This window comes from Hylobates moloch, unplaced genomic scaffold (assembly GCF_009828535.3).
Source record: "Hylobates moloch isolate HMO894 unplaced genomic scaffold, HMol_V3 SCAFFOLD_8, whole genome shotgun sequence".
Classification (NCBI taxonomy): Eukaryota; Metazoa; Chordata; class Mammalia; order Primates; family Hylobatidae; genus Hylobates; species Hylobates moloch.
Genome location: NW_026652283.1, coordinates 85,680,044 through 85,701,645, shown reverse-complemented (window position 1 = coordinate 85,701,645; position 21,602 = coordinate 85,680,044). Strand labels below are relative to the sequence as shown.

The following is a 21,602-nucleotide window of genomic DNA, read 5'->3' as shown; positions in this document are numbered from 1 at the left end:
TCGTTCTGTTGCCCAGGCTGCAGTGCAGTGGCGCGATCTTGGCTCACTGCAACCTCCGCCTCCTGGGTTCAAGCAATTCTCCTGCCTCAGCCTCCCGAGTAGCTGGGACTATGGGCGCATGCCACCACGCCCAGCTAAGTTTTTGTATTTTTAGTAAAGATGGGGTTTCACTGTGTTAGCCAGGATTGTCTCGATCTCCTGACCTTGTGATCCACCCACCTCGGCCTCCCAAAGTGCTGGGATTACAGGTGTGAGCCACCACGCCTGGCCGCCAAATGGTATTTTTTAACTATATGATACAAGATACTTTGCTTTTCTTCACCAGATTAAAAGCATGCCAACCTTGTATAAAAGCTACCTAGATTTAAAATTTGGTTTCTTCTGAGGAAAGGTCACATACTCAACAGTATGTGAAATAAAGGATCCATACATAAGCATATCATCTTCCATCCAGCACCTATCCAGGAGACTGCAAAGCTTCAGGGAGCTGGACAATGATAGACTCTTTAAGATGGGAAGGAAACTTAGAGATCAGTTAAGCCCTCGCTATCATGTTACTCACACCCAAAGTCACACCACCGGTGTGGCAGAAGCAGAACTGGAATCCAATGCTCTTTGAACAACACCATGCCATCAGAAGACAACCTTTTGTTTTTTCTTTTTGTGAACTTACCAGCCAATAAAGTCAAAGCCCATATTATGCCCTCATCATCAAAAAATAACACTAGCCTTGCTACAATCATGCAGGTGCATGCTGCAGCTCAATGATAACCTCAAGACCAACACTATTGCTGGTATTGCCTGGATTCTGCTTTAAGCAATGAGAATCATGTAGGTAGAGGGAAGACGGGCTGCTGGGCTTTTTTAGTGGAAGCTGGTAAGCCTAGTCCCTTTAAGGCTCCAGGACATAAGATGCTCTTCGAGCTTTGAACACTGCAGTGACACAGTCCACAGTAAGAACCAGCTCTGCTCCTCTTGTGCCCATTTTCAGTCACTCTACACTTGTGCCAGGCGTTATGCCACAGTGCACATACAGGCCAGCTTACTTAAGCTGTCTCTTCTTTCTGTCCCTGCAGTTCCATCCAGGGGTGCCCTCTGCTCAGGAAATGTCTGTCCCCATATGGTAATCCCACCTGGGTATGTCCACTCCTCAGGGAATTGCCTGTATAGTAAAACCTCTGGGGATCCCCTCTCTTTGGGTTATTCCTGCCCTTCTCTGTGTTTTTTCATGCAGCAGGGTTATGGATGTGACAGACTTCCATCTTGCAGTTCCCTGGCCAGGCTTGCTCCAGTCTCTCTTCTCTAATTAGCTGGCTCAATGACATAAATATCAAGTGTAAGGTGTAAAGTGGTGGAAACAAGAAGCCTCATGGCAGCCTTGGCCTAAACTGAGTTCTGGAATCTACTTTTACCAGAGGGTCTTAATGGGAACTTGCTCTACCATTACCAAGCAGACGAGATGAAAAAGTGGAACCAAAATACCAGACGGGGACATGAAGGCTTTAAGTGTTCCTGCAGGTGTAGCACAAACCTTATGGCTCCAGTTGGGGCCAATCTAAAAACAAACAATGATTTGACTATACAGACTTCCTGGGCACCAGAGGGTAGAAAGATTTCTGCTATTGCAGCCAATATCCTCCTTTGACCGGGACTCTCAGCCAGGACAGTAGCCAGGCTGATTATAAGGCACAGAGCAGCCAGGTTCCACACAGGCCCTGGGGCATAGGATCATGAGACAGCGATCCCAAATTGTGTTCTTTATCATGTGTTGAATTGCACACAGGGTCAAAGAGAGACCTACAAATAAGTTAAATTCATGTGACTTTTACATTAACAACTGGATCACTGGCCCACAAGAGGTAAAGTCTGACCATTGTGGTCAAGACGTAGAGAAACACACTGTGAGTTCACCATGGAGAGGTCAGGGGAGTGTGTGGAGAGTGGGGAGTTATTTTAACAAGGATCAGGAAAAGAATAATGGATTCTTTATTCTGGGGATTATTCTTTTCCTGAATTTGGGTAAAGAAAAAAAAGTCAATGGAATTATCACAAACTCAAAGGTTAAGAAGGAAATGCACAACACTGTCTTCAGAAATCACCTTATTCCAGATTCAAGGAGAAACAGGAACGAAAAGTATTCTCAGTTATGAAGCAGAATAGGAAACACTTCAGTAAGAGAAAAATGAAGGACTGCACTGCTCAAGCTGGAAGATGAGAGGAATCTCCACAGGACAAAAGTTGCAATTTTAACGGCCAGGCTAAAAGAGGGCCAGGCCATCTCCAGAGGACCCAAGATGCAGAGACACTACTTACCTACAGGCAGGCAGTTAATGGTGAGAGCAACTGTGGGAGCCTCCCTCCTTGTACCTAGGGCAGCTGCCTCGGGGAGTTACACAGATGTAGACAGACATGAGAATGGAGAATCAGCCCCGCATACACCCATCCTTACTATAATAGTTTCTCAGTAACACAGATAACTTAGGGAAGCTGGCGAGGACCACTCCCTGAGGGAACTCCATGCCCTTAAGATTCCACAGGAAGGTACAGGAGAGGTGAGACACAGGATACTGAAGACAGTCCTGCCACAACAGCCCAGGCCTGATTAGATGCTGCACTAACCTCTGCACACAATCACCCAACTGAGTCTAGCCATGGAAGCACCAGTGAGGAAAACAAGAATATTTCCTCCTCTCACTCATGCCTCCATCTACTCTCATTACCCCAGATACTGCCAAGAGTTTGCTTGTTTTGGCTAGAATAATGTCAGAAATATACTGTGGCTTCTTAGTAGAAATGCTCTAGAGGCTGTGAGGTTGCCCTGGGCTGAAGAAGTTCCCAAGACACAGACCTTTAAAACTGGGACAAGTTGATTACACTTGGTAAAGAGTAAAGGCCATTACTCTTTCCTCCAAAAGACCCAGGGACTGGAGTCAGCATCTGGCACTCTGCTTTTTGAAAGATTCCCACTGCTAATTCATAGACTAATAAAAGAGATAATAAGCATGGATTACTCAGATCATGCTTTCTAGTCTGTAACTCCCAGATGATTTAGAAATGGCATATAAAAGTAATTAAAAGGCACCTTATTAGTTATACATCTTTTTTTTTTTTGAGATGGAGTCTTGCCCTGTCACCCAGGCTGGAGTACAGTGGCGCAATCTCTGCTCACTGCAAGCTCTGCCTCCCGGGTTCACACCATTCTCCTGCCTCAGCCTCCCGAGTAGCTGGGACTACAGGCGTCCGCCACCATGCTCAGCTAATTTTTTTTGTATTTTTAGTAGAGACGGGGTTTTGCCGTGTTAGCCAGGATGGTCTTCATCTCCTGACCTCGTGATCCGCCCGCCTTGGCCTCCCAAAGTGCTGGGATTACAGGCGTGAGCCACCTTGCCTGGCTATGGTTATACATCTTAATCAATCAGTAGTCTATTCATATAGAAAAGGAAGATAAATATCCCCTTCTAAGGGATGGGTTTTGGATATGAATTCAAGGGAGATGTGTGCTTTCTAGCAGGCCTGCTTCACTTTACAGGTCTACACCAGGTCATCCTGTTTAGGAGGATGCTCAGGTTAAAAGAGGCTAAGGACATATGACGACTAAATACAGTGTAGGATCTCAGACTGGACAATTAGTGAAATTTGAATAAGGTCTGTAGATTACACTAATAGAATTGTTTCAATGTCAATTTCCTGGTTTCAACAATTGCACCATCGTCATCTAAGATGTTCACATCTGGGGAAGGTGGGTGAAGGGCATAAGGAAATTTGTACTATTTCTGCAACTTTTTGTAAATCTAAAATTATTTCAAAACAAGAAACTTTTTAAAAAGAGCCTCTTCTAGGGGCTGGGCACAGTAGCTGAGGCCTGTAATCCCAGCACTTTGGGAGTCTGTGGCGGGTGGATCTATTGAGCTCAGGAGTTCAAGACCAGCCTGGGCAACATGGCGAAACCCTGTCTCTACAATAAATACAAAAAAAAAAAAAAAAAATTAGCTGGATATGGTGAAGCTCTCGCCTGTAGTCCCAGCTACCCAGGAGGCTGATATGGGAGGATCACCTGACCCCAGAGGTCAAGGCTGCGGTGAGCTGCGACTGCACCACTCCAGTTTGGGCAACAGAGTGAGACCCTGTCCAAAAAAAAAAAAAAAATCCTCTTCCCCCCAAAATTCCGTAATTTCCTAACACATACACACAAAAACTCATACACATTAAAAATAAGTTTTTGACTCACACATGACATGAGACTTATTGTGAGCTTTTAACCATTAAAACAAAGGTTTATTGCTTATAAAAACAGAAAGCTAGAGACAATTTAACTGACAGATGAGAAATAGGCTTAGTACAGCTCTCATGCAAGCCATGACAAATATATCTATTTGAGGAGCACTGATTTTTCACCTCCAAGCACAGTACTAGGCACATAACTCTAATATTTGAAAAAAGAATGAATCCACATAATGAATGATTATACAAGCATTTTCAAAGATGTTTAAGAAGAATTTGATCCACGAAAATGCTAAGTGAGAAAATGTAAGGTGGAAAGAAAAAGCAAAAGTACGAAGTAATATAACAATATTACCCCAATTATGTAACAATACTACCCTAATTTTGTGTACATTCATATACACAAAAATACAAAAATTAGGAAGAAATGCATCAAAATGTTATTACATGTGGCAAAACTACAGATTTTAATTTTCATCCTTACAATTTTCTCTGTCTTCCAAGTTGTCTACAATGAAAAAAGTTGGCCGGCACGGTGGCTCACATCTGTAAAACCAGCACTTTGGGAGGCCGAGGTGGGAGGATTACCTGAGGTCAGGAGTTCAAGACCAGCCTGGCCAACATGGTGGAACCCCATCTCTACTAAAAACACAAAAATTTGCCGGGCGTGGTGGCAGGCGCCTGTAATCCCAGCTACTCGGGAGAATCGCTTGAACCCGAGAGGCGGAGGTTGCAGTGAGCAGACATTGTGCCACTGCACTCCAGCCTGGGCGACAGAGCAAGACTCCGTCTCAAAAAAAAAAAAAAAAGAAAAAAGTTTCAGTGGGTTTAAGTGCATATACACACTTCAATTTATCAAGACTTTTCTATGCCCTTCCATTATTTTAGATCTTTCAAATTTCATTCATCTGCAACTCTACGATTCTTTCAGCAACAGCTGTTCAGAACAGATGATTTACTTTCCATAGCGAATTTTAAACTGTTTATCATGCAGAATGGGCCCTTAGAAAACATCTAGTTCTCTAGATTTGTATGACTTTAAATTAAAAGTAGACACTACAAAGTGGATTTAACCGCTTTAAACCCCCACAGAATTAGATTTAAACTCCGCAGGATTTAAGGCAATATGATACAACTGTGTCTTGAGTCTGAATAAACCTCAGCTGTACTTTTTAAGTCTGGGATCTCCACACACCGTCCTGTTGGAATATAAGGTTTTACAGAAGGCAGCGCACACCAATGCTGGTGCTGTGGAGGCACCCAGAAAATCAGACGCTGTCTGTAGGGGAGAACCCCATTCCATCCACGTTTCTCAGGTGTCCCAGGCACTAGCCAGACAGGTATCTATTATTTAAACTGTACAATATGTCCCAGTCAAAAGCCTGGAAACCCAGTCACCTCGATGTGAGCATTATCCTGCAAGCCCGCTCCGGCCAAACCTGCTTGGAGACAGCCTAGTCCGCCCTGATCCCCGGACTGCCCGGGAAGCAAGAATCCCGGGCCCCGCGAGCTGGCCCTTCTAAAAACCACCCTTCACGCCGCTCCGCCGACCACTCCACTCACTGCCTCCTACCCCAGAGCGCTGAGGCCCCCAACATCCTCCATCCGGACTCCACCAGCCCAAATTTCCGCCTCACCGCGTTTCTCTCAGGACTCAAATCCTCGCCCCAGACCCATAATCCTCTCCACAAACCTCTTCCCTCCCCTGCGACCGCCGCTCCCCGCAACACCTTCACTCATCCCTGCCCCCACAGCCCCCGCGCCCATCCTGGTCCCACTTCCCATCCCCAGCGGTGCTGGCACCGGGAGGCGGCCCGGGAACGCAAGGCGGCGACCGGGAGGAGCTCCTAGAGCCTGCAGCGGCCGGGGCTCTGTGGCTGCAAGGGGCCGGGCTCTGCCGCGAACAGCTGGGGGTCCGAGGTGCCCTCCCCGACTCACCGGCCGCCGCAGCGCTCCACGTCTTCGGAGGCGGGCCCGAGAGCCGGCAAGAACCGGAGGCCGGGCGAACAAGCGCTCGGTGCGGGGGGCGGGCCAGGCCAGTGGGACTGGCGCCGCCGAGCGCTGGGCGTGGCGGACGCGGCGGGGCCTAGACGCGGTCACACGTAGGAGGGGGCGGGGCGGGGCGGCGGCGTGAGAGGCGGGGCCTCACTGGGCGGTCGCTCCGGGAGGGTCGGAACCGCGGTGGGAGAGGCGGGGCCTCACTGGGCTGTCGTAGTGGACTAGAACCTAGAACCTGTCCGAAGAAACAAAAGGCAGCCCTGATTGGGCTGTAGCCTGGAACAGGAGCCCAGGCCGGGAGAAAGGGAGGGGCGTGCCTAACGTACTGTACCACCCATCGAGATCCGGACGGCAGCGGGAGAGGCGCGGCCGAGAAGGCAGAGGCCTGGTTGGGCTGTCACTCCGAGCCAGGGCGGCATGTCGCTGGGCTCTCCAACCGAGAGCGGTCGGGGCAGGAGAAAGGAATACACCCCTTCACATTTCCCTCTTCCATCTCTTAAAGACCAGAACCTAATTTTCTGGTCACTTTCAGGTATAAGAACAAGTCTCATTTTAACTGTAGCTCACTTTCAAGTTGTGAAAAACGCAGGTCCTTTTATAACTAAAACCTAACATCCAACCACAGCCAAATCCCAAAACCCTTGCTCCTCCTAGAAATCGCCAGACACTTTAATCTCTTTTCACCTCCAGGCTCAGGGTCTTTGCCCCAGCCATTCCCTCTGCCCAGAAAGCTCTTCCCTCGGATAGCTGCTTGGCTCACTTCCTCACCTCCCTCAGTGTTTGCTGGGCTCTCACTTTCTCCCTGAGGCACTTTCTGACCATCCTACTAAATACCTGTTCTCATCTCCTCCTCACCCCACCATTTCCCTACCTGCTCTCCTATTTCTTCTGTCCACCACACTTTTTGACTTTTTGTTGTTGTTTTGAGATGGACCCTCGCAATGTCACCCAGGCTGGAGTGCAGTGGTGCAGTCTTGGCTCACTGCAACCTCCGCCTCCCGGGTTCAAGCGATTCTCCTGCCTCAGCCTCCTGAGTAGCTGGGATTACAGGCGCGCACCACCACGCCCAGCTAATTTTTGTATTTTTTGTAGAGACAGGGTCTCACCATGTTGGCCAGGCTGATCTCGAACTCCTAACCTCAGGTGATCTGCCTGCCTCGGTTTCCCAAATTGCTGGGATTACAGGCGTGAGCCACCGCACCCTGCCGGCTTTAAGTGTTTTTAGTTACCCAGGGTCTACCACAGTCTGAAAATAGTTGAGGCCAGAACAATAAGATATTTGGAGAGAGAGAGAGACCATATTCACCTTTTATTCAGTCTATTTTTATAATTGTTCTATTTTATTATTCATTGTTGTTAATCCCTTACTGTACCTAATTTATAAATGAAAGTTTATCATAGTATGTATGTGTAGGAAAAAACATAGTATACATAGAGTTTTATACTATCCTCAGTTTCAAACATCCACTGTGGATCTTAGAATGTATCTCCCACAGATAATGGAGGATTACCAGCCCCAATGTTTAGAACAGTGTTAGGTCCATAGCAGACAAGCAATAACTCTGAAATGAAAAATTTAAAAAATGAATGAACATTTTCTGCCTCCATACATCCAGCTTTGGCCAGATCAATGACTCAACAAACTGTAGTGGAGAGAAGGCTAGTCTGTTCTTTACTCCCCACCCTTCTCTGGATCTTCCAGTTTCCAGGCAGGAGGCAGGGAGACTAAAAGAAAGGAGCAGAAGATAGTTACTTGGTAGGAGCAGTTTGTCATTCTTTCTAGACCTCTGATGCTATCATGGCAGCTCACAACATTATTAACCAGTTTTCGTGCAGCTATCTTTTTGTAGGTCCTGTGTGGTTATGTTCAGAGGTTCTCTCTTTCTTCTGAAAATCAGGACAAATTATTTATGAACTTCAATAAGTTTAGACATGAATTAATTACTCCTTAGACTTTTGTTTTTAAATTGTACTCTTCCTATCTTCTCATCCTTGAACTCATGGCCATCCTCCATATAATTTCATTTTCTGATATTTATGTGGCTGGAGGAATTAGGAAAAAAATTGAATGGAAATATAAAAGTCATTTTCTCTTGGATAGTCTTATTTCATCTCCACAATTAACAAATTAAAACTTTCTGTTAAGTATAGCAGATTGTTGGACAGCATAAATGGCAAACCTGAGTTAATGACTTAGATCCCTATATAGTAGTCCCCCTTAGCCACATTTCAATACCCTCACTGGATGCCTGAAACCACAGATAGTACTGAACCCTGTATATATTATGTTTTTTCGACCTGATAGCCTAGATGGCTGCTAAGTGACCAAAAGTTATGCAGCATTGATATAGTTTGGATCTGTGTCCTCACTCAAATCTCATGTTGAATTTTAATCTCCAGTATTGGGGGTGGCTGGTGCAAGGTGATTGGATCATGGGGGTAGATTTCTCATGAATGGTTTAGCACCATCCTCTTGGTGATGTCCTCGAAATAGTGAGAGACTTTTCACAACATCTGGCTGTTTAAAAGTGTGTGGCATCTTGCTGCCTCTCTGTTGCTCCTGCTCTCGCCATGTGATATGCCTGCTCCCCCTTCACTGTCTGCCATGATTTTAAGATTCCTGAGGCCTTCCCAGAAGCCAAGCAGATGCCAGCATCATGCTTCCTGTACAGCCTGCAAAACCAGAGCCAATTAAACCTCTTTGCTTTATAAATTACCCAGTCTCAGTTATTTCTTTATAGCAATATGAGAATGGACTAATACAAGGACCTACAGTATGGATACACCGGACAAAGAGATGATTCACATCGCAGGAGGATGGAGTAGGACAGTGTGAGATTTCATCACGATACTCAGAATGGCACACAATTTAAAACTTATGCAATGTTTATTTCTGGAATTTTCCATGTAATGTTTTCTGACTTCAGTTGACTGAAGGTAACTGAAACCATGGAAAGAGAAACTGTGGCTAAGGAGAACTACTGTATCAATTACCTATGACTGCATGTCAAACAATTACACAGAATTAGGGATTCCTTTCTCCACGTGTCTCTTTTTGGGTATTTCCTCCATGTTCTCTCTGGCTTCCAAGAGTTCCTTTTCCCAACTCCTCTGTCCAGAAGGACAGGTTTTCTCCCAGGTGACCGTGTCACCGTACCACTGCAGGGCAGCTCCCAGACTGGGAATGGCTTCAGGGAAAGGGAGGGAGAGAAAAAAGGAATCAGCAGTTTCCACCACTTTCTCTAGCTTGCAGCAGCCTTTTTTCCTGGTCCTGTGGCTACATGGTCCGGCTTCTCTTGGACATTTTGCTGATAGTGTCTGGTTGACAGTTCCCAACTTATCTGTCCGCAGATCAAAGCCAAGAGGTAGAGGAGAAAAAAATAAAAACAAGAATCTCACTACTACTATATCTGTCTTTCTTCAGGCTTTGAGTTCCCTGCCATCATGATCCACCTGCTATTATTTACTTTTCAGAGTCCTTGGGTTGTTGTTCTTTACATTTTATCTAGAGGTTTTAGTAGTGATCAATCAGTAGGAGACATGGGCAGCAGTGGACTTACTCTATTTTGGTCAGAAATGGAACTCATCAATCTAATAGATGAAAAAACATTTTAAGTCATATTTTTCTTATGAAGAGTGAGTTCAAGAGCATCTTCTCAGGTTAAAGAGACATTTGTCTTTCATTTTCTGTGAATTATCTATTTATTTGTATTGTCTAATTTTCTACTATGTATAGAAACCCTTTATATAATAAAACGGTCCTTTTTCTTAGATATGAATGTCAAAACTTTTCCTCAGTTTGTCACGTCCTTTGATTTATCTTATGCTACTTTGTTTGTTTGTTTTTGTTTTTGTTTATTGGCCGTGAAAACTTCTATTTCTAACTGGCCAATTTTACCAGGCTTTTCTTTTACTACTTACTACTTCTGGGTTGTATCGTACTTAGAAAGACCTCCACCTCTCTCTCTCTTCAATTACTTTTTTTTTTTTTAATGGGTCTAGCTCTGTTCCCCAGGCTAGAGTGAAGTGGCATGATCTAGGCTCACTGCAACTTCTGCTTCATGGGTTCAAATGCTTCTCCTGCCTCAGCCTCCCAAGAAGCTGGGACTACAGGCATAAGCCACCACACCCAACTAATTTTTGTATCTTTAGTAGAGATGGGGTTTCACCATGTTGGTCAGGCTGGTGTCAAACTCCTGACCTCAAGTGACCCACCCACCTCAGCCTCCCAAAGGGCTGGGATTATAGGCATGAGCCACCACGCCTGGCCCAATTACTTTTTAAATTCTTCCATGGTTTCTTGTTTACATCTCATGATGTTATGTTCTTCACTTTTTTTTTTTTTTTTGAGACTGAGTCTCGCTGTATCACCCAGGCTGGAGTACAGTGGCGTACTCCTGGCTCACTGCAACCTCCGCCTCCCAGGTTCAAGCAATTCTCATGCCTCAGCCTCCGGAGTAGCTGGGATTACAGGCATGTGCCACCACACCCGGCTAATTTTTGTATTTTTTTACTAGAGACCGTGTTTCACCATGTTGGCCAGGCTCGTTTTGAACTCCTGACCTCAAGTGATCTGCCCACCTCGGCCTCCCAAAGTTCTGGGATTACAGGCATGAGCCACCGTGCCCAGCCATGTTCTTTACTTTTAAAATTTGACCAATCAGGAATTTATTTTGATTTGAGGTAAGTGGAGTGGATCCAACTTTGTATCTTGATAGCTACACATTTTTCCAACCCCATTTCATTAATAATCCATATTTCCTCTACTGATTTTAAATGCCACCATTATCATATACTAAATTTCCTTCCCTATTTATGAACTTTCTATTCTGTCTTATTAATCTGTTGGTTTATCTCTGTACCAGAATCATAAGATTTTAATTTTTGAATCTTCATACTTCATTCTCTTTCTTTAAACTCTACAATACAATCAGAAAAGTCAACCCACCCACCCACCCGGCAGTTCCTGTATCTCTCATTCCCTTCATAACCACCTACAATAGCAGCCACTGAAGACTCACTGTCAGTAAATTGTTCATCCAAGGTAACCACATACTTTCACTGTTCATCCAAGGTGATAATTTACATAATTTTTCTTCTGTATGCTTAGATTCATGGCATCCCATTTTCCACTAAGTGACAAGGCCACCATCCACCATTGTCTTCAAACCCAGCCAGTACCAGATTCCCAGTTTCAGGGTCTGATTTCTGCAACCACTTCCAATACCAAACTTGTCAGTCAAATTTCAGTACAGAAAACAGAAATCACTGTGTGTATTTTACACAGGAAGATATTTAATAAAGAGAACTAAGTTCTTACCAAATCGGTGGAAGGCCTGGAGAAACAGCTCTGGGCTGGACATCTTGGAGTGAACAACTCTACTGGGCCGGTCTACCAAGGAAGCTGCTGGGTCTGAGGCCACTGGAGCCAGGCTAGGCCTGGAACCAAGGCCGTGGCCTGAATGTGGACACCTTAATCTGTGATCTAGGGATTTCTGAGTTTGATCAAGAAGCTGTCACAGTCACTACTGCTTCTTAACACCCAGGAAACTGAAGAATAAGGACTGAAACTTGTGACAAAGAAGCCACAACCTTCCTATTCAGGGGAGGTGTCCAAAGCCACAGGAGGATGGTTTCCTAACCTCCACCTGCCTGATACCAAGATAGTGCACCTAACTGGAGTGCCTGATGTTGTTTTTAGGACTCCAACCTCTATACCTCTTTACATAAATCTTGCTTGTTTCTTATAGAGTTTATTTCTAGGCAATTTATCTTTCTAATTGCTAAAGAAATTGTTGTTTCTTCCATTATATCTTCTGATTAGTTGCTGCATATATATATATATCATTAATTTCGGTATATTAATATTATACTCAGAATAAAATCTCATAGTTTATAGTAGTCGGGTTTTTTGTTTGTCTGTTTATTTGACGGAGTGTTGCTCTGTCACCAGGCTGGAGTGCAGTGGCGCTATCTAGGCTCACCACAATCTCCATCTCCCGGATACAGGCGATTCTCCTGCCTCAGCCTCCCGAGTAGCTGGGACTACAGGCATGCATAGTAGTTGGTTCTTTTAGGATTTCCAAGTTTACAGTCACGTAATATAAAGATAATTGTTTTTCCTCCTTTCTTGTCTTGTTTCTGGTATTAAGAATATGTTTTTGGTGTTTACTCAGCAAGGAGGTGTTGCGGGAAGTCAGGGACCCCAAACGGAGGGACCAACTGAAGCCATGGCAGAAGAACGTGGATTGTGAAGATTTCATGGACATTTATTAGTTCCCCAAATTAATACTTTTATAATTTCTTATGCCTGTCATTACTGCAATCTCTAAACATAAATTGTGAAGATTTCGTGGACACATCACTTCCCCAATCAATACCCTTGTGATTTCCTATGCCTGTCTTTACTTTAATCTCTTAATCCTGTCAGCTGAGGAGGATGTATGTCACCTCAGGACCCTGTGATAATTGCCTTAACTGCACAAAGAGCATGTGTGTTTAAACAATATGAAATCTGGGCACCTTGAAAAAAGAACAGGATAACAGCAATGTTTAGGAAACAAGAGAGATAACCTTAAACTCTGACCACTGGTGAGCCGGGCAGAACAGAGCCATATTTCTCTTCTTTCAAAAGAAAATGGAAGAAATATCACTGAATTCTTTTTCCCAGCAAGGAACATCCCTGGAAAAGAGAATATGCGCCTGGGGGTAGGTCTATAGACAGCCCCCTGGGCATGGCTGTCTTCTATGGTCGAGGCTGTAAGGGTGAAATAGACCCCAGTCTCCCATAGTGCTCCCAGGCTTATTAGGAAGAGGAAATCCCCGCCTAATAAATTTTGGTCAGACCGGTTGCTCTCAAAACCCTGTCTCCTGATAAGATGTTATCAATGACAATGTTGCCTGAAACTTCATTAGCAATTTTAATTTCGCCCTGGTCCTGTGGTCCTGTGATCTCACCCTGCCTCCATTTGCCTTGTTATATTCTATTACCTTGTGAAGTACGTGATCTCTGTGACCCACACCTATTCGCACACTCCCTCCCCTTTTGAAAGTCCCTAACAAAAACTTGCTGGTTTTGCGGCTTGTGGGGCATCACAGAGCCTACCAACATGTGATGTCTCCCCCGGACGCCCAGCCTTAAAATTTCTCTCTTTTATACTCTATCCCTTTATTTCTCAAACCGGCTGACGCTTAAGGAAAATAGAAAAGAACCTATGTGACTATCAGGGCAGGTTCCCCGATAAGGAGGAGATTGACTTTGGATTTGAGATAAACATTTTATCATTAAGTAAGAATTGATCAATTCTTATTTTGTTAAAATTCTTTACCTATTAAGGATGAATGCTGGATTTTATTATATGCCTTTTCATCATCTATGGAGATAGTCATGTGATTTGTTTTTCTTAGTAATTGTGAGTTTTGTTAATAGGTTTCCTTATTTAGCCTTTATTCTAAGAGAAATGAGGAGTCACTGGGGAATTCTGAGCAGATGAGAGACATTATTCAGACTTAGATCTTAACAGAATCACTCAGGCTTCTGTGTTGAGATACACAGCAGAGACACAAGGATGGAAGCTGGCTGTTGCAATCTTTGAGACAAGGGATGGATTGATTGTACCAGGGTGGTAGCAGCAGAAGTGATGAGAAGTAGTTGGATTTTAGAAATATTTTGAAGGTAGAATTTTCAGGAATTGATGACATATGAGATGTAAAGTATGAGAGAAAGAGGAGTCAACTGATAACTGAGGTAGGGAAAACTATAGGAAAAGCAGATTTGGGAGAAATTCAGGAGCCCTGTGATGGATACTCTTGGGTTTCAGATGTCTTTTGGAAATCTGAGTCAGTAAATAGGCCTCTGGCATTCAGGAGAGATGCCAAAGCTAGAGACAAGAATTTGCAAGTTATCAACAGAAAATGATATTTGATGCTGTGAGACTGGATGAACTCACCAGAGTTGCGAGTGCAGTTATAGAAGGGAAGAGGACCAAGGACTGAGCCTCAATCATTAACTCCAATAGTAAGAAGTTGAGAGAAGAGAAAATAGCAAAAGAACTTGGGAAAGACTGGCCAATGAGATGCGAGGTAAACCCAGAGAATGGGGAAGGGCAGTGTCTCAGAAGCAAACAAAGAATCTGAATTAAAGAGGAGTTATGCCATATGTTGATGCTAGGTCAAGTAAGATAAGAACTGAAAAAATAAAATGACAGCACTAGGATGAACATATTTGTCCTATCAATTATTATAAATCTAAAATCTAAATACTAAAACTAAAATCTAAATGCTAAAATCATTTGTGAATAAAGATATTGAAACTGGATGAATTAAAACTCAGCTCTGTACGCTTTATACAAGAGACACACCTAAAACAAATTGATTCAAAAAGTTTAAAAATAAAAGATGGGCAAAGACACGCCAGACAAATATAAACACCAATAAAGCCAAGATTCTGATAAAGTTAAATTCAGAGAAAAAAAAACCTATTAAACAAAATAAAGAAGGGGAGTTCAGAATGTTAAGGTGCAGACTTCACATTGACATAACCTCCTACGAGTATACATGCCCCAAGTAACATTGCTTCCCCTCAAATGCACCCAGGTGCCCCTGCTTTGGAGCCTTGGCAGTGGTTGTTACCTCTGCCTGGAACACTGTGACCCAGAGCACAAGTAACTCATTCATTTCCCTAAGACTTTGCTCAAAACTTTATTTTCTTAATGAATCCTATTGTGACCTCCATATTTAAAATTGTAACCTATTCTGTCTAATTCTTTTAAACTCTATTTTGCACATTGTTCTTGTTCCTGCTCTTCACGTCCCTTGCTGAGTGTTCTTTAGTGTCTGTTCTTTCATGGACTGCTTCCAGTTTTTCCTTTATTTCTTTGATGCCTTTTTTTTCCCCTTTCACTTCTTTTTGAAGTGCTACCAGCTCATGTTTGATCGGTTGTCTCACTTTCCCTTACGTGAGTTACCTGCAAGAGGTATATGTTAGTAGAGCCCAGTTTCCTGGCTGGAAGGAGTTTGACTGATGGTTCAGGATTGAGTGAGCGAATTGTTTTAGTCTTTACTTCTCCCAAGCCAAAAACCAGGCAGCTGGAAGGCTGCTGTCAGTGTGGTCTTCTCTCCATGTTCACTGGCAGACTGCTTCCTGCAAATACATGAATTGTCTGCATCTTCATTCAGCTCTGTCCTCCACATGTTGCTCTTCTGGTTAGGATCTGGCTTTGTGACCTTCTCCCATAAGCCCTTTAATTTGTAGTGTGCACCAGCCTCATTTGAGATCTGCAACCCCTTCTGCCAGCTTTCCTACTAACCCTCACTGCCTTGATACCACTCCCACATGTTTTGTGTGGTTTTGAGTTTGAGATGTCTCCTTGTTTTGCAAAGGTGGGGTTTTCATTTCTGTTCCTCAGTGGCCTTATTACTGCTGAATGGTTTCTAAGGGAAAGGAGGAATGCTTATAGTATCCACCCTTCTCAAACCAGAGTTGCCAACTGATTTTCTATAAATTAGGGTTTTACTATAGCAAAAGCCAAGTTAGGAGTTCCAGCTATTAAAAGGTCTTCAGACTTGGCATAAACATAGTGATTTTTTTTTCTTTCTAAGACATGTATAAAAATATTCTCATTGTATGAGAAGGACCCACTAGATAACCTCTAGGTCCCCTTCAGCTTGGAAATTCCATGATTCTACATAACACACCCAACTTACCTCAATGAATGTAGAGAACCCATTATTTTCTATGGCAAAAGAAAGTGCTTATAAAAAAAAGAAAGAAAGAAAGAAAGAAAGTTACAGGCCAGGTACGGTGGCTCACACCTGTAATCCCAGCACTTTGGGAGGCCAAGGCGGGTGGATCACCTGAGGTCAGGAGTTCAAGACCAGACTGGCCAACATGGTGGAACCCCATCTCTACTAAAAATATAGAGCGTGGTGGTGGGCACCTGTAATCCCAGCTACTCAGGAGGCTGAGGCAGAAGAATTGCTTGAACCCAGGAGACAGAGGTTGCAGTGAGCCGAAACTATGCCACTGCACTCCAGCCTCGGCGACAGAGTGAGACTCTGTGTCAAAAAAAAGAAAGAAAGAAAGCAAGAAAGTCACAAAATTGTAATTATCTCCTTCAGAATATGATACAGAGTTCAGTGCTTAAGAAAATCGTTTTGAATTAAATTGACGATGCTGGTTATTTTCTGTTTGTCCACATCTACCTTCTACCCTTCTCCACCCCGCTCCGTGCCCTAGGAGGCTGGCCTCTATGGATGCGTCAGTAGGCTTCCTTGTCCTCTGGTTCCTGATTGGGTTCAGATAATGGGAGCACTGGCAGGAGACTAGAGAGAGGTAAGAGAGTGAGGTCAGAGTATTTGTTCCTTGGCTCTCTCTGTGCTGAGTCATGGCGAGTTGGCCATGTCCCTCAGTGGAACGCCATAGCTCCAGTCAGACAGCCCTTTCCATACAGTGGAGTAACTGCTCCCGCTCTTTGCCCTTCAGGCCTAGAACGGTAACGACTCAATTATTACTAGCTTCAGGGTGCACCACCATCCCTCATGGTTTCCCTAAACTTTGCTCACACATTTGTGAATAGTCTCTTTTTAAACTCCACTCAAATTACCAAATTGGAGTATGCCATCTGTTTCCTGCCAGGACTGTGACTGATGCATTGGACATGTTTTGCTGCCCTAAATATATTCCAGCATCTCCACGCAGCACTACACAGTTTCTATAATAGACTTGACTGCCATCCTAAACTCTTCCCAACATGACTCAGATTTTAATGGAGGTAATTCACGATTTGATTTTTCATGTTTGGACAGCCTTCATAAGGCAGATATGACATAATGAAAATAGTTTAGATGTGAACATTTAGCTTCTAGTAGGCAATGAATAAAAAGTCTATACAAAGGGCCATGGTGGTAAATAGAATTAATATTCTGATTATAAAAAATTCTATTTAAATATAACAGCAACCTTTAGATCAAATCAATTATAGTCAGGTATTTCGCATCACGTTTAAAATGTCTCAATATATCAAGCAGAAATAAAATGAAGAGAAAAATAACTACATTTTTGCTGAAGACATTTTTGATGTTTTCTATTTTGAAATAAAAAACATGAATTTATTTTCATGTGTTAAAAAACCTATCTCGTCCTCCTGGAAAGAAATATTAGGTTGGTGCAAAAGTTATTGCGGTTTTTGCCATTGAGAGTAATGGCAAAAACTGCAATAACTTTTGCACCAATATAATACGTCGACTGTTTCCATCCTGCCTGTAATGTTGAACACAAGTTAGAGTAGATGAAATACCACATAGATATTTTGAATATCTTGGGGAAAGTGTTGTTTTATTTCCACTGTGTTTTTACTGGAAACCTAACAACATAATGACCATTTGACATCTGCCAAATAATCAAAGACACTATTTGGCTCGCAGTGCCATTTCAGTTTCTTGTCTTAGCAGGGAAGAGGCTAAATGGCTAATGGATCTTTTCTGTGTCTTCTGTGTATGTAATACATTCCTAGAATAAAGCCTTTGAAGTAATAGAATTCCTCTATGAAATTACTCACCTGAGGAGAACTGCTCATTCTAAATTTAGATTTTGATGAATATAGACATTTTAACTATCAGAATCTGCATCATTAGTGTCAAGAACTACAAAGGAGTTGAAATTTTACCACATGTATGAGCTAATAATAAGTTAGCCTGTCACAGTTTCATGGTTGTTGACAGAAGACGCGACGAGACTCCTGGATCAGAGACAAAGGACATTGTTACTCATTGTGTAGCAGTCAGCATGGGCTTCATATTTGTGTCAGTTCTCCTTATTCCTCAAGTCCCATGGGAACAATGTGGAACAGCCCAGGTGGATTCTACACAATCAATGAATTTGCATCATAGCTAGAAAAAAAACTCAGACTTTTAACCCTGGTCTTTTCAAGGGACTATTAGCAAACCTGCTCGACCTGAGGGAAACATTATCTTTCTTATCATGGACAACAACAACAACAAAAAAAAAAATCTGCCACTATCTTCAAGGCTGTTTGCTACACAAACATCTTCCAAAAGATACTTAATAATTTGAAACAAAGGATTTCAGTGCCTTTACTCAGAAGATGGGCAGACACACAAAAGACCCATGTAGAATTATCTCCTAACAATTAGGAATAGCCTTGCCACCAGCACAACTCATGAGTTTTCCCAGCAGAAATATATTCTACAGCCTACACAGGTAACTGACCTTCAGAGTTACACAACTTAGTAAGAGAACTATTGCTAGATTTCCTTTTTACATGTCTCTTAATAATTAAAAAAATAAAATAGGTATAATACAAGCACTTAGTATAAAAATAAAAAACTATTAAGAATGTAGGCAGTGAAAAGCAGGTGTCTTTCCCTGTCTGCCAACCACCCAGTCTTTCTCCCCAGAGTAAACAAGATTATTTTAAATGTCCTGGATATATATACTACTTATATATAAATGTTACATATGATATAGATTATTGGGGTGGTGGTATGTGTATGTATACTCATGTCTTCCCCCTACCTGAAATTCTTGTCCTACATACATCTCCACCCTCTAGAAGTAATTAATATTAAGGCAGGTGAAAAATCTAAAACAAGAAGCACTTCAGCTTCATCCAGTGCCTTTCAGAATTCTTGCATTTCTTCATTTATTCCCAGCTGGTGACCATCCTGGAAGACTTAAGGATAGGTATATCATGATCCTTGCCCTCACTGAGCTCACACCTGTGTTGGGGAGTAAGGCATCTACACACATAAATATAAGATAAAGAATGATTAGCACAGGCGATCAGAGGAGGGATAAACTACTTGAAGCTAGAGGGTCTCGCGAGAGGATTGATGGCAGATGTGGTATGTGAGCTAGTCTGATGAAAGGAGATGTGGTCCTGTGGCATGTGTGAATTAGGCAGCAGGTGGGAAGTGGAATAGTCAGGCATTCCAGGAAGAAGGAAGACATGAGAAGATGTATAGAGGCAGGAAAGCATGGTGTGGACTAAGGACACAAGGAGAAGTCCATGGAGCTGGGGCAGAAGGATGATGAGGAAAGGAGGGAGGAAGGGGTCATTGATGCAAAAGGGCCTCAAATGCAATGTTACTGCCAGTTATGTTTTTCTTGGGAATATGTGCAGCAACATGATCTTCTTTGGTCCTAATGCAAAAGAACAAGGATACTAAGCCCACATGTAACAGCCTACACATCATTTAGGACACTCACTGCCGGAATTCACCTCCTCAAGCACAGACTGCAAAACATTCGGAGCTAAATTTGAGTACCAGAACCCTCTGTGATGTCAAATGCTAGTCGTCTGAACTCTGGGTCATCCTGAACAACACTTCAAGTCCTTGTTCATGTATCCTAGACTTAAATAAAAATCCCTGCATCTGGCCATATAACCTACAGATGTTACACTGACTGCTATTCAAGTATTCTCGAGTAAACACAAGTTCATGGCTGACGATGAATTGTGATTTTTATAAAGTAAATATAGTCCTTTATCTATGTGATGAAATAGACCATGGTAATGTTTTAAAGGTCTTTGACTTAATCTGACATTATAGTTTTGGTTTCTTTAGTTCGTATAATTTGGTAAGCTCTGATATCTTTTTTTTGAGACGGAGTCTTGCTCTTTTACCAGGCTGGAGTGCAGTGGCGTGATCTCGGCTCACTGCAACCTCCGCCTCCTGGGTTCAAGCAATTTTCCTGCCTCAGCCTCCCGAGTAGCTGGGACTACAGACACGCACCCACCATGCTCAGCTAATTTTTTGTATTTTAGTAAAGACGGGGTTTCACCATGTTGGCCAGGATGGTCTCGATCTCCTGACCTCATGATTCACCCCCCTAGGCCTCCCAAAGTGCTGGGATTACAGGCGTGAGCCACGACGCCCGGCCCAGCTCTGATATCTTCTCTTTGAGTGGTCCAGTGTGTCAGACGTTAGCATTTTTATATGGTGAATCCTTAACAAACAAGTAAAAAAAATAAATAAAAATAAACAAAAAACAGAGTTGTCCTAGTGTGGGTTTCCCCGGAAGCAGACCCTGAAACAAAGATTCGAATGCAAGCTGTTTATTTGAAGGGAGAGCCCAGGAGACATAGGTAGGGGAGTGAAGAAGGGAGATCGAAAGGAAGGCAGCCAGTGAAGGGTATGTTGTCAAGAAGGCTGCTACTGTGGTTGACTTCAGCAACCAGCATAGGAGACACCTGCACATCAGTGTCAGTGAGGGAGCTGGTTGAGGACTGCTGGCCAAGGGAGGTTAATTTTCTGGCACTTCTGGTGGCCATTTCTGTGAGTAGCAAGGACTCCTGCCACCGGAATAGCCCTCAGGTAAGGAGATGCACACATACTGGCAATTGACATCAGGTTAGGTGGAGAGTCCAGGGAGGATAAGAGGGGGCCTCTGGCAGCATCTGCTACAAAGGTCATTTCAGGGCCGAGAGAGTCTTTTGGCTCATATTTCACATTCACAAGTTTAAGTTGAAACACCATCTCTGAAGGTACAGAAGTAGTTACAGAGCTATACAGAGAGGATGAAAGAAGACATCCTTCAAAGTAACTTTAAACTTGTGTCTCATTAACAGACCACAGTAGTAATAATTACACACAATGAATTTAATATTTCTCACAAATCCTTTATCTTGTAATTCGTATAATATATTGTCTTATATTTTTGTGTTTAATAGACATACTTTGTTAAATGTGGATGTTGAAAGTATTTAGCACTTAAATTTTTTATAACCCTGAATTGATATTTATTTATTTTTTAAATATATTGGGAGTCTCAAAAACTGAAAAACACCTGGTCTCTGTCACCACTAAAAAGGCCCCATTTAGCTTGGTGCAGTGGCTCAGGCCTGTAATTCCAGCACTTTGGGAGGCCAAGGCAGGTGGATCCTCCAGCCCAGGAATTTGAAACCAGCCTGAGCGAAATGATGAGACTCTGTCTCTACAAATAAATAAACAAAAGTTAGCCAGGCAGGCATGGTGGTGCATGCCTGCAGTCCCAGCTGGCAGGAAGGCTGTGGTGGGAGGATCAATTGAGCCTGGGAGGTGGAAGCTGAAGTGAGCTGTGTTTGCACCACTGCACTCCAGCCTGGGTGACAGAGTGAGACCCTGTCTCAAAAAAACAAACAAAAAGCTGGGCACGGTGGCTCACACCTGTAATTTCAGCACTTTGGGAGGTCAAGGTGGGCAGATCACCTGAGGTCAGGAGTTCAAGACCAGCCTGGCCAATATGGTGAAACCTGGTCTCTACTAAAAATACAAAAATTAGCCGGGCTTGGGGGCACGTGGCTGTAATCCTAGCTACTCAGGAGGTTGAGGCAAGAGAATCACTTGAACCTGGGAAGCAGAGGCTGCAATGATCCGAGATG

At 43.3% G+C, this 21,602-nt stretch overlaps 1 protein-coding gene across 4 annotated transcripts in view; it reads right to left on the bottom strand.

Moving 5' to 3' along the window:
* ANO10 (anoctamin 10) overlaps window positions 1-6,277 on the bottom strand; it is a 263,376-nt gene extending 257,099 nt beyond the window's left edge. For 3 of the 4 annotated variants that reach the window (XR_009214716.1, XM_058443564.1, XM_032161908.2), the window contains exon 1: window positions 6,160-6,276. The gene's annotated coding sequence lies outside the window, so the exon portion shown is untranslated. Of the gene's footprint in view, window positions 1-6,159 lie in introns of all 4 variants that reach the window. The other variant, XM_058443565.1, reaches the window with a different exon arrangement.
* Window positions 6,278-21,602: the final 15,325 nt, after the last annotated feature.